A 13794-nucleotide genomic window follows, 5' to 3' on the forward strand; every position below is an offset into this window, starting at 1 on the left:
GGAGGAGGAGGAGGAGGAGGAGGAGGAGAGAGAGAGAGAGAGAGAGGGAGAGAGATATTAAGTGGCACATTGTTCTCCCGGTTGTGTCTGCACGTGTGTTAATTATCTATTAATTCAATTTGAAACGAGCCCATTATCCATTTCTGGAAGAAAAACAGTGTGAAGGAGTTACATAAATGCCTCATTCCCACACCAATTTTTGCTCAGAAAATTGATTCTGAAAGAATTTTAATTAATAATCTCCAGGAGATAGAAATGGAGAACCAGAGATGAAGTGAGCTGCTCCAGGAGGATTCTTGGAGGGCAGGAAAGGAGAGGCAGGAAGGAGGCTGGAAGGGGTCACCACATCACCCACTGATAGGGTCTGGCCCGCAGTGGGCCCATGCTCACAGTGGCCGTTGGGCCTCATGTTTGAGCTTCTCTGAAGGAGAAAGAGCCCTCCCTGCCCAGCCTTTGCAGAGCAACAGATATGTGGCCATCGTCTTCCCTTCAAAGTCCAGTCCCTTCTCTGCTGGACACTGCTTTGAAGGTAATTCTATCTGGGCAGAACTTTTTACTAAACCCATGTGTGGTATACGGACACACAAAGTTTGTACATCACTCTGCAGGCTGAGATTCCCCACAGCTATCCTGGAGAGGGCCCTGCACCCTCTGGCCAGTTCTCACGAGGGTCACTTCCTACAAATCCATAGAATATCTTTACCATTAGGAGGTGACAGAGCTACCAGCATGTTCCTGTTACTCTCTACAGTCTTGCTCACCACTCCCTTCCTGGCACCACCAGGCTAGCCCCACAGTTCAGCTATTCTGATCCTGTGAAAATGGAAAATGGAATCATGGGATCTGATAACCATGAGATCTGCTCTTCACTCTGCACAGGAATCATATATGGTATGTTCTCAATAATTCTCTCTCAGAGGTGTGTTCCACCACAGAGAAGCATCCCTGGTTAACAATCACCTCTTCACAGACATCTGGGTCATGTCTCGTTTGGGCCGACTAGGAACATTTTTGATACTGTGGAAACCTATAGCGGGGCTTTGTATGGCTATCCCCTCTTCTGACATTTTAAAAATCGTGTTTGTGTGTGTGTGAGCATGCACATGCCACAGCAAGCTGGTGCAGGTCATAGAGGAGCCCGAGAGTCCGTTCTTTCCTTTCCCTGTGCGGGTCCTGGAGAGCCTGCTCAGATCATCATGCTTGGCTGGAAGTGCCTTCGCCCACTGAACCATCCCATTGGTCCTGTTTCAACTTCTTTAGGACAGTGACTAGAGTGTTGAGTCATACTGTAGTTGGGTGTTTATTTTTTACAAAACCACTAAGTGGTTTTCTATAGATGCTGAACCAGCCTGTGTGAGCAATGGCTCCCCTGCTTCTTTGTCAGCACTTGGTGTTACTAAGTAATTTTTACTGTAGTCATTTTGATAGACAGGACATGATATCTCACTGTGGTTTAATTTACACATTCCTAAAGATTAATGGTGTGGACTATGTTTTCATGACTGTTTATTATCTGGATTTTCTCTTTAGTGTCTGTTCTCATACTTTGTGTAGTTTTAATTGGGGTTCCTTGTATCAGGTGGTATTTAGAAAACTGTGGCGCAGGTTGGCTATCTAATTGGCCACCATGTTCCGCACAGAAGCTGCCAGAAGCCAAGCATGCCAAAGCCAGAAGCAGCCAGAGGCCATATGCTCCACAACTAGACACACGCTGTCCACAATGCTTGGCTGAGCCCAGACCATTCCCACTATGCCTGCAGCCTGCAGTACCCAGTAGAATGATGACTTTTTTTTTTTTTTTGGTTTTTGGTTTTTGGTTTTTCAAGACAGGGTTTCTCTGTATAGCCCGGGCTGTCCTGGAACTCACTCTGTAGATCAGGCTAGCCTCGAACTCAGAAATCCGCCTGCCTCTGCCTCCCAAGTGCTGGGATTAAAGGCATGCACCACCACCGCCCGGTAAAGATTTATTTATTTTATATATATGAGTACACTGTAGCTGTCTTCAGACACACCAGAGGAGGGCATTGGATCCCATTACAGATGGTTGTAAGCCACCATGTGGTTATGGGAATTGAACTCAGAACCTTTGGAAGAGCATACAGTGCTCTTAACTGCTGAGCCATCTCTCCAAGCCTGAATGATGACTCTTAATGCTTAATGATTATCTAAAGGATTTATGTATTTAGAAATGCTCAATCAACAAGATGCCCACACAATTAGAGTTGTTACCCAATATCTAACCTTTTGATAGAAGTTGCTACCCAGGACTGCTTTCAACCTATCTGTGGTTCTCCGTGGCTGCCCCCTCCCTCCTTCTCCTCCCCTTCCTCTCCTCTCCTCCCAACTCCTCACGCCTTCCACCTTTCATACTGCCCAATCACCGAGCTTTATTGCAAATGTAGCAAGAAAATATCCTGCAACAGTTCTTTGACAGACTATTGAGTCTTCATATTCTTGTTTTCCTTCTTGAATGTATGGTTTGCAAATATACCCTTCTGTTTAGTAGTTTCCTTTCAGGCTGTTAAAAGGTCATTGTAGAGTAGCTTTGGATTCTGATGAGGTTCCGTGAATCAAGTTTGTCTTTTATGGGCTATAATCTTGGTTTCAAATCTAAGAACTTTTTGCCTACCTTAGATCAGAATGATTTTCCCAGGCTTATATTTTACATATACTGCGCTTCTGTTGCCCCATGCCTTCCAGGAAAGAACTGGAAAGAACTAGAAATGAGCAGCTGCTGGTGACCCGAAGCCACCTTGCCCTGCACTGCTTTCTGCCGCTGTGGTAGAATACATTAACTGCTTTTTAAATGTAAGCCAGGCAGCCTTGCTCGTCAGTGTTATAGCTGGGTCATATGGTAGACCTGCTGATAGTTTTCTGAGAAACTACCAGACTGGTTTCCATAGCATCCGCGCCAATTCGCACTCTGCATGTAATGACTCAGTTTCCCCAACATCATTTGGTCAAGACACCGTCTTTTGTTCAATGGCTGTTTTTGTCATCCTTGTCAAAGCGTGAGTAATCAGGAACTCCTAAGTGAGTCTTCAGCTGTGTTCCACTGATTAATGTGTCTATCTTGTGCTAGTGGCGTGGTCTTTTTATTACTATGGCTTTGTAGTATAACGCGGAATTGGGTATGGCAATACCTTCAGCTGTGTTTTTATTGTTCAGGATTGTTTATTGTTGTTTGTTTTATTGGTTTTTTGTTTGTGTGCTTGCTATCTGGAGTCACTTGCGCCTCCATATGAATTTTACAACTTTAAAAACATTTCCGTGAAGAATTGCATTGGAAATTTGATGAGAATTACTTTCAATCTATAGATTGCTTTTGGAAGGATAGCTGCTTTAACAATATTGCTGAAGATATTACATGCAATGGTCCAAAGATGTGGAGAAGTCTGGTTGGTACTAACCTAGAAGCGTTTCCTGTTGACTAGCTTGCAGAGTACTGGAAGGTGCTATTCACAGGCAGCCCCACCGTGAACGATGTGAACAATAGTAATGGTTTATGACCACAGGTAACAAAACAACAGCGACACAAATGTCATGAGGGTAACCAGCCACTTTCTGATTGGATCTAAGGCATACTCTACACGAGGAAACACATGCCTTGAATTATATTATTCTGGTCAAGAACCTACAATTGAGGATCTCACAGGCTCCAGGGTGAACAAACCACTATCATTCTGCTAAATCACTGTAGTATCGAAGTGTCCAGTATATGCATTTATCTCTGCCCATATATTAGCACAGGTCTCATACCTCATCAGAGAAGTTTCTTCTGAAGCTGAAGGTGGTTAACAGAGACAGACACTTACTGGTCCAAGTCCAGAAAAGGGTCTGTGGTGCGCTCAGCTACAAATGGGACATTTACCTCATGCCTTCTCCTCAAGGCTCAGGGACTACGGAAGAGGGGCTGGAAGACTGTAAGAGCCAGAGGTCAAGGATGGTGAGGTGAACAGTGTCTTCTGACACGACAGGACTGCTGACCTCATGACCCCAGCTGCTGTGTTTGCCTGTACAAGACCAAAGCAATCAACATTCTAGCATGGATGCTAGAATGATCTCCTGGCTTAGTGCTACGGACTGTTGATGGTTCTGAGAAGAGAGGTAGTTTTCTTTAGTGTGTGGTTCTTAGCAGGTTGACCACACTCCAGGACCATATGAACAATGCAAATTGGAGTCGATAGGTTATTAAAGTTGAAAAGAAAAAAAGAGGACACTAAGTTTGAGAGACTATTCTGGGAGGAGGAAGGGAAGGGAGGCAGATATGATCAAGCTACACAGTATGAAATTCTCAGAATTAATAACAATATTATTTTAAGGCCATTTTCATGTTTAGCTGCTGTCTTTCTGTTCTTCTGGCTTCTGTACACTTCTGTCTGTTACTTGGCCTTGAGGTCTGTAGGCATTACTTCTGTGCTTCTCTACGGCCATTATTTTTAGGACCAAATGACAAAATAATATGCGTGTTGACAGTTTTGACACTGTTACATGGTCCCTGTAACTAAACATTTGTTTTCAAGACTATTTTTCTTCCTTTTTTTGTTCTGAGTCTTCATGTATTCCAGGCTAGCCTTTAGCTCACTACGTAGTCAAGGGTGACCTTAAACTCCTGATCCTTCTGCCCTCTCCTATGTTATCCCTCTCTCTTTTTCAAGTACCCCTTTAAAAGTTTCCCTTTGTCTTCTCTGTGACATCTTTTATCTCAGGCTATTTCTAAGTTCCTCCCCTTCCTTCTCATCCTCCTCTTCCTCCTCCTGCTCTCCCCCTCCACTTTCTCCTTTTCTTCACCCCCTTCTCCTCCTCCTCTACCCCTCTTCTTCCTCACCCCTCCTTCCTTCCTCCCCTTCTCTTCCTACTAGTCTCTTTCTCTTCCTCCTCCTGCTCTCCTCCTCCTCCTTCTGCTCTCCTCCTCCTCCTTCTCCTCTTCTTCACCCCTCCTCCTCCTCTTCCTACTCTCTTCCTCCTCCCCTCCTCTTCTTTTTCTTCTTTAAAAAACAAAAACAAAACCTCAGGTTGGATAGATTTAAAACAAAGAAGACATGAAAGGAGAAAGAGACTACTTGGGAAGAGGAAAGGGACCAGATGGGGAGATGCAAGATGGGGTAATTGGGAGCTGAGGGTATGACTAAGATGCATTACACATGTAGGCAACTGTCATAATAAACCCATTAGTACACTTATTATATTCTAACAAAACTAGACACAAACCATCAGATAGACAAACATCTTCCAGTATGAGATCAGGGCCCCATTAAATCCCGGAATCTTACAGATGGAAAGTGTAAAAATTTCATGAAGGAAGCTTCCAGAAACACACCAGCTATGCATCCAGTTAAATTCTGGACTAGGTGAGCCCTCTTGCTCTTTCACTCTTTGGAATAATATTAAGTAGCCGCGAGGACCTGAGTCAGGAAGAAAGGGCTGATGTTCACTTAGAAGATGTGGGATCTGGTTGCCCCTTAATATCACAGTTTCTCTTCTGTAGATAAACATCCCAACCTGGGGATTTGATGACATCGTAGTATGAGGATGTGTAGAGAGACACATATGATTTCTGAGTGTTGAGTGTGCAAATTTTCCACAGCCAACCCTTGGACCAACCTGGGTAGGAGATCTCTGTGCTTGAGTGGGCATCTAACTCGCAAGACCTCTAGGTCTGAGGGCAGAGTTTTAAGACTTTACTCACATTCACACACAGTCACAGAGGAGGGGGTACGTCCCCACTGCCACTCTGAGGCCCTGCACAGGTTCTGGGTATGTGAGGATGTCAGGGAAGAAAACAGTAGAAACATTCCACTTAATTAATTTTGTCGTTCTAGCCCTGGGCCAAGGCGAATTGTTGATAACTGACTTCCCTGCACCGAAAAAGAAGATGGGGACATGTTTTCCTCCTTATTAATTTGCCAGGAGAGATGTGTACATCTGGCCTCTGTGTCAGCCTTAAGAGATCGGAGGCACAGTCTAAAGGGTGTTCCCGTGAGACAGAGCAAGACGCTGCTCTGTCACTAAATTAACGCTCTGGGGGAGAAATAGCCAGTGTTCTCCAGCTCCCTCCTAGCAAGAATGGATTCTGCCAGCACTTTTCTTGAGAGCATCAGGAAGCTGAAGAGAGGGCTCAGTGGATAGTGTTGCTGTGCCAGCATAAGGATCTGAGTTTGTTTCCCCAGCTCCCGTGCAAAATCGAGGCGTGTACCTGTAACCCTAACACTGGCTGGAGGAAGACTACAGTCAAAACAAACACTAGGGCTTTGCTGGCCAGTCAGTCTAGCTGTCCCCCACCCCCAAAGCAAAGAGCATGACAGAGGAAGACACTTGATGTTACCTTCTGGCCTTCTTCAACAAGAAAGCTGCTCATACTCCCACCCCCATCCCCATGTGTGCGCACGCGCACACACACACACACACACACACACACACGCATCAATTTGAGAGAAGATCGGGTCTCTGAGCAGCAAACATTTCTCACAAGGTCTGGCTAGAGTTTAATGAATGTCTGAGAGTTCCAAATCATTCCATTGAAGCACTGAAGAAGAGAACAAGGTCACGCCTCCCTCCGTTCCAAGACAGACAAGACCATCCCTGCTGAGGGACAACGAACGCTACATTTCCTCTCACTCCCTGACCCCCACAACGTTCTATAGTGAAGTCACCAGGCACTGAAACGTCTGGTATGGGACTGAAAGATGGGAAGCATGTGGACAGCCATGTTGGGTGCAGAAGCTGATCAGTGGAGAAGCTCATGACAGAGAAAATAGATGGCAGAGACATAAAGGTCATCACAGGAAGACAGATGACGGAGAAAGGAGGTGATGCATGAGAAGGTCCACCAAGGGCACCACGTTCAGTGACATCAAACAACTTGTCAGCAATAGAAGCCTGTCTGTGCTAACATGGGTGGACTCTAGGACTAGCACAACCACAGCAGCTCAGTGAACAGCAGACCCTGACTCAAACAAGGAAGAAGGCAAGGACTGATACTCGAGGGCCGACCTCCACACATGTGCTCTGGCACACTTAGGTGCACACATGCACACACACACACACACACACACCACACAGACTCACTTTAGGACCCATATCCAGAATCTACATTGCCAAGTCCCACCTTCCTTACCCAACTCGAGTCCCCGAGGACAAGGTCTGAGATGCAAGTACCAAGTGGTTTATATGTAAGGATGCCAGGATGTCTGGAGGACCCCCAGATCCTCCTTCCTTGGGAGGTGGAATAGTACTCAGTTGACCCAGAAACCCAACAAGCCCACCCGATGGAGGAAGTTCCCAGAGCTGAAGAAGTCACAGGGAGAGCGGAGCCAAGAGTCAGGCACAAGTGGATCCCACAGCCCTTCCCACCACAGCTAAACCTTGACAAAAATAAATCTGCCTCTTAGAGATGGAATTTAGCTAAAAACTGCCCCCATATTCACAACAGCCAGACGGTTTGGAGGCCCAGCGGAGCCTCCGAATTCCAGCCCTTGATTTCAAGGCACCACTCAGGTCTATACTAACATTTAGACGCCACCATTTAAATGTCTAAGGTTAAGAATATCCAGGAGAGCCACCAAGTTCTTGGACCACAGCCTGAATCCTGACTTCCTCCTTAGAGCCTAGGTCCTGTGGAGCTACCTTGTGGAGGAAGAGGAAATGCTAACCTAAGAGGTGCCATGGTTCATCAGTGACAGTAACAGAGGTAGCTGTGCCCAAGGCCCAAGAGCCACTGGAGCCTTTTCTGGTGTGTCTGTTACTCTACAGAATCTCTCTCTCAGGGGAAGGAAGTAATACAAAGGGTTTCTGTGCACATTCACATTCCCATTAGTCTTTTTCTAAACTCACGCTCAAATTACAAGGGGTATTTCTTTTTTCTTTTTTTTTTTTTTTTTAGTTTGGTTTTTCGAGACAGGGTTTCTCTGTGTAGCCTTGGCTGTCCTGGAACTCACTCTGTAGACCAGGCTAGCCTCGAACTCTCGAACTCAGAAATCCGCCTGCCTCTGCCTCCTAAGTGCTGGGATTAAAGGCGTGCGCCACCATCGCCCGGCACAAGGGGTATTTCTAATGGAACGTGGTTTGTGTTTCACTCTACGAACAAGTCTCTCCAAAGCTAGAACGCAGGGATGCCATTGGTGCAGCCTTCTCAGGTGATTCTGGGACTAAGGTCTACATGAACACTGCAGACTATGCCACATCTGTGGACACCGAGACCCAGGTTTGCTGATCCTGTGTCCTCAGAGGAATGTCACCATTGGCTAGATGATGTCACCATTGGATGGCTACTTCTCAGGTGTCTTCCTCAGCTTTCTCTTATGTACCCTGTTTAGAAAAGGGGGAAAGATGACCCCAAGCCCTCTCACATCTGCCCAAGCTCCTCCAACTCAGAGATGCTAGGGCCTACAGGTAGTTCCTGGAAGGTAAGGGATTGTTCCCTCCCTAGCTTGACTGAGCCTCTCTAGAAAAAGGAACCTTTGGAGTTCTGCTGAAGAAAGTTGATGGGCTTGGGAGACTCGTGCAGTTTCTTTGCAACAGAAGAGGGATCCCAAGTACCTTCAACTCTGGAAGGTGAAGACGAAACCCTGTTAAAGGCGGTTCTGATTCAGCCTCTCTGCAGTGGGGGTGCTGCAAGCCAACTGTGGTGCCTTCACTTCTGTCAGACACTGTGGGGGCTTCAGTGAAGCTGACCTTAGCAACATGGTGGCTCTCCTCATGGTGCCAACTGAAGGCAGTCTCTAGTCAGGTAGATATTCCCATTCTAGCAGTGGAGAGCTCTGTGGGTCCCCATCTTTTAGAACGTCCCCTGATAGTGTTACCTCTGAACGCTCCAGTTCCTCACCATCCATGAGCAGGCACTCCACTTCAGACCCAAAGGGCCATTTTGGACCAGAGGCCCATCATTCAGATCTGGCCGTCTTCAGCACACACACACTCGATGCCACACATCTGCTCCCCCCAGTCTGCCCACACTTATCCGTGTAGGATTTATGAGCTGATAGCACCTCCCACTCCAGACACCCCTGGGCTCATCTTGCCCTCTGGGTACCTGGTGAGACACACTTCTTTCAGAAAAAGAGCCTAGAACTAGGGGTGAAGAAGACCTCAAGCCTCATCTGCCTCAGCCCATCCCCCTTCACCTCTGAGGCGCTGAGGGCCTACGCTTGCCAGGGCAAACCCCAACATTTTATCATTTCCTACAACCTATGTGTTTTACAGGACCTACGAATTACCGCACACACACCTGTAATTAAGATAATACTGCTCCCAGCCATACACTAGGTAGAAACTCTTAATTATAACTCAAACAATTAATCAACCAGCACACATTTTCTAAGCATCTGGCCCACACAGGGCTGTGCAAGGCACTGGGAAAAGAAAACCACACAGCTCCAACCCATGTCAGCCTGGAGCTCCCTCCCCTCTCTTCCTTTGCCTCCACAAACACCCAATTTCTTTTTGCTTGTTTTGTTTTTAATTATGGCAACCCCAAGGCCAGGGGAACGACTCAGATGGAATCTATAAACTGGCTTTGGAAAGCTGTCATCAGTCTCCTCAAAAGAGACCCAGAAACCACAGCCTTCTTTGGACAACACTGCATGTGCCTGTTGTTTGTGTTGGGTACAGAGGGGGGGGGGGGGACCTCCAGGTGAGTGGCCTTCGCCTCTGCCTGTGCCACAACACCCTCGAGATTCACAGCCCAAGAGAGCAGAACCTACCCAAGGCAGCTAGAGGACAGCAAAAGTCCTCCACAGCCCAAGAGGGAAGGAAAGACTGGAGAGAGTGAGAGAGAGGACAGCCATTGCCTCTGGGGCTTGTGGATCCCTCCTGACACTGGTAGAAATGAAAACCACAGCTTAGGGCAATTCCTGCCTGGGTGGGTTTTACTTAACTGACCCAAGGGTAGGGCCACAATGTGATCCACTACTTAATCACTCTCAGAGTTCCAGACTCGATGAAAATCCATTATTCACAGCATGCCTTTGCTCCAAATGCTGTCCTGGCCTTTTTTAGCCAAGGGCAAAGGAGGGGACAAAAGAGACCAGAGGTTGTGAGGGGAATTCTAGGACCTCCCGGGGGGGGGGGGGGGGGGGGGGCGGGGCAAGAAGAAGGTTGAATCTGAGCTCCTAATCCCCGGTAGCCCAGGAGCAGGAGAATTTGTATTTGATCAAAAGGGTCCTGAGGACAGCACATGAGCCCAGTGCTCCCTTGCAGTGCAGTGCTTCAAGGGTTACAAGTCTTGAAACTGAGGAGCTTCCACATTCTAAAACCATTCGATGGCAAACACGTGTAGGATCCCCCAAGAATCGTGAGGTTGGACAATCATCTCGGGCGCATAGGAGGCAGCTCACCTTCCATAGGAACCAGCCCAGGCTCAGACCCCCTCAGCACCCAGCACTCCTCACTCCCGGAGCCACTGTCCAGACCAGATTTTGCTGTCCGAGGCGACGAGGACAGAGAGTTTGCAGAATTCAGAACGCGGGAGCCAGGACCCACACCCTGGGAGGTTAGAGAAGACAAGGTGGCAGGACACCCGCGTGTGCAAAGCGCGTGAGCGCGCGACTGCGCGTGTAAAAGGTAGGTGGGGAGCATTCACCACCTCGGACCAGAAAGGGAACCAGAGCCACGGATTCGCCCCAGTCACCTGTCCACAGAAGCCGGTGCGCACAGCCTTCAAACCCGGTCCCGTCCGGTCCGATCCGGGAGAACCCTGGTCGCTTCTCGGGGACCTTGGGCCCCGCCGCCGGAGGCAAACCTCCTTCGCCTTCCTCTCTCCTTCTTACCCGGGTTCCGGTAGAACCGACGCGGGCAGACGGGGCGGCAGCAAGACCCAGCCTCCGGCAGCCGCCAGAAGCTCCATGAAAGCGCAGAGCGCGGCCAAGCCGGATCCTTTGGCTTCCAGCGCGGGGAGCGCGGGCGGCCCCACTCCCCTTGCCCCAGCCCAGCCCGACCCCTCGAGCGCCCCTCCGTGGGCTACGGCGCCCGCAGCGAGGCCAGCCACCCGAGCCGAGCTTCGTTCCCGCCGGTGGCCGCCCGCGGACAGGTGTCCACGCTCCGCTCGGACCCAGCCCCGCTGCACAGACCTCTTTCGCAGCTACGCCCCTGTCCCCGACCGGTCCCAGGGACTCTCAGAACAGACTCGGGTCACACACTGTAAATTCAACTTTACCTCCTGCCCGGGCTCCTGGCTGCTTGCTCCGCGTGGCCGGCAGTGGCTCTCCTCCGAGTGGAGCGCGGCGTCCCCAGAGCCCACAGCTCAGAGTCCGGCACCGCCCCGTGAGCCGCCCCCAGGCCGCCCCGGCCAGCGCGTCCGGGCTACGGTAGCGCGGCGCCCCCTCGTGCCCAGCAGGTCCCAGGGCGAGGCCCCCACTGTGGCTTGGGGAGCTCCAGGCTGGGCTCTTTGGGCACTGTGTAGGACCATGGAGTGACAAAGGCATGGCTTCCGCACCCAGGCACCCAAACACATGGGCTTCTACACTTACATTCAACTGCACTCAAAAAGGCACACATAGCTGCTACACAGGCTCACACACATGCTCACACACATGAACTCACATTCACCACCCATACACACCTAAGGGTATTCATACAATCACATAGGCACGCACACACATGGTTTATGCATAAGCACTTGCTCACACACTCATGGGAGCTAGCTTCACACACATACACACACACTGAAACACACTGGTATGCACACTCACACACATCTACACAGACTCATGCCAAGTAAGGAACTCACCTGAATTCAGACCCCACGCCATTTGAGATGTGCGGACTGACCGCTCCAGAGCCATGCTCCAGGAGAAGGAAACAAGCTCTTCCAAACAAACTCCAGCAACATCGGAAGGATGGGATGTAGGTTTCCAGTCTATGGACAAGTTCCAACTGTGCGATCTAGAGACACAAGCCAAGCAGAAGGTCTGTGATTCTTCTTATGACAGGGGCCTTGCTTGGATCAGGTGGCAGGAGGCCTCTTGTGGCCACTCTGTCATTGTTTGCATGAAGATGGCATTGTTCTTTTCCAGCTTCTGTCCTGCTTTAGGCCTGGAAAAGAGGTGTTTTCTCCTTGGAAACGGTTCATTGGATTTAGAGCCCAGGAGCCCAGGAACTACTAACTACCCAGAGCCCAGACCACCATGTTCCTTCCACAGGAAATGACTGCTTCTGGAAACCTGGGATCTGTGCCCTTTGAGGCAGTTCTGTTTGTCAACACAATCTGTCTCGGGGACAGATGTTCCCGGCCAGCCCTGTGGATACTTAGAGTGACAGAGGCAGAGCAAACTGGGAATGCCTCTGATGCATTGATAAGCAGATTGATAAGCAAGGCAACTCTCAGGAAGCTCTCAGGCAGTGCCCAGCTGCTCATGTTTCCACAGACTTCCTGGACCTCTTATTGTCTGGCCCTATACTGTTTTTCTCGGAAGGAAATGGCCACGTCCAGCTACACCCTAGCCACCCCTTTCAGACCCTCACCTTGTGCCAAGACTCTGGGTCACAGTGACCATGCAGTGGAACTGGCCTGTCTTCCTCCCTCCCCTTTGCAGATTTTACCTGTGTGTATTCTGCCGAAGCACTCAGTATCCTTTTTCCTGGCACCTAGGACATCTGCAGACAACCCTGGCTCCAAGTCTCCAAGTCCTTACATCCCATCTGGCCAGTTGTTGGGATTCATTTCCCTGATCTGATGCAATCTTCTTAGATTATTATTATTAGAAATGAAGGTTACAATTTGTCCCTGTTAGATTTCACCTCGTTCCTTTTTATTTCCCCTTTTTGTGAGCCTGTCAGATGCTTTAGAATCTTAGATTTACTCTGTCCCCTTATCTCCTTGGACAGACACAAACTTGACTGGTTTCATGGCTCATCCTCAGTATGGGTCTTGTTTTTAAAAGCGCACACACGTGCTGCAACAAGGCACTGCACCAGAGTGAAATCTGTGTTCTGACAAGAACCAACATCTGTGGGCCCAGGTGTCACACTAACTCCATTGCTGGTCCTCCCTTGGCTATTCTATCCGTCCAGTATGTCTTATATGTTTTAGAAGGCTGCCAGCATTGATTTATGGGCCTTTGAAATTGAAATATAATTCATGGCACACTTAAACTGGTGAGTCTACAAGCAGTATTACACACATACCAAAACAGAACAGGAAATATACCCTACTGTGCTTTTATCATCAGTATCGACCGCTCCAATTTGTTTGTTTGGAGATCAGTACAAGTAAGCTCCTCTGCCTGGGTTGCCCTGTGTATCCTTTACCTCTCTCTGAGTGTCCTTGTGTGTAGACTCAGAAGAATGATAAGAGCTCTGAGTTGTTCCTCTTGGTAATCTAATGAGTTAGTGGGAATGCCAGGCCCACTGGCAACAGAAAAAAAAAAATAAAGCTTACAAAAACACTGAAACAAAAAGTTACGTGTATTGTAACAATGTTTCAAGAAGATTGACATACATTGCTACACCTGAGAGATCTAGAGATGCAGAATCCTGTAGATGAGAGGTTACCAGTCCAGCTTCCTGCCCTAGGACCCATGGTATCTTAGTTAGGCTCTTCACAGAGAGGAATTAGAGAGGACGTGGGCAGAGAGCATTATGGAGGTCAGGAGACACTCTGTTGGCTGGGTAGTCTTGGGAAGTTGATGAGAGGTGGTGGTGAATCTACCAACATGGGCTTATACTGGGTGGTTTGGTTTGCTTTACCTAAATGACACGAAGTTGATATCTGGGTGAGGTTTGTGCTTTGGGGTAGCCACTGTTTTATGAAGGAGTAATATTTCAGAATGGTTTCTGTCTATAGAACATAGTTATTAT

General features: G+C 48.5%; 1 protein-coding gene across 2 annotated transcripts in view; it reads right to left on the reverse strand.

Annotated features, from left to right (window-relative positions):
• Window positions 1-11821, reverse strand: part of Kcng2 (potassium voltage-gated channel modifier subfamily G member 2) — a 66694-nt gene extending 54873 nt beyond the window's left edge. The window contains exon 1 of one of the 2 annotated variants that reach the window (XM_028768971.1): window positions 11722-11821. The gene's annotated coding sequence lies outside the window, so the exon portion shown is untranslated. Of the gene's footprint in view, window positions 1-10766; window positions 10891-11721 lie in introns of those variants that run through there. The other variant, XM_028768972.1, reaches the window with a different exon arrangement.
• Window positions 11822-13794: the final 1973 nt, after the last annotated feature.

The sequence above is a fragment of the Grammomys surdaster genome, unplaced genomic scaffold (assembly GCF_004785775.1).
Source record: "Grammomys surdaster isolate TR1022 unplaced genomic scaffold, NIH_TR_1.0 189, whole genome shotgun sequence".
Lineage (NCBI taxonomy): Eukaryota > Metazoa > Chordata > Mammalia > Rodentia > Muridae > Grammomys > Grammomys surdaster.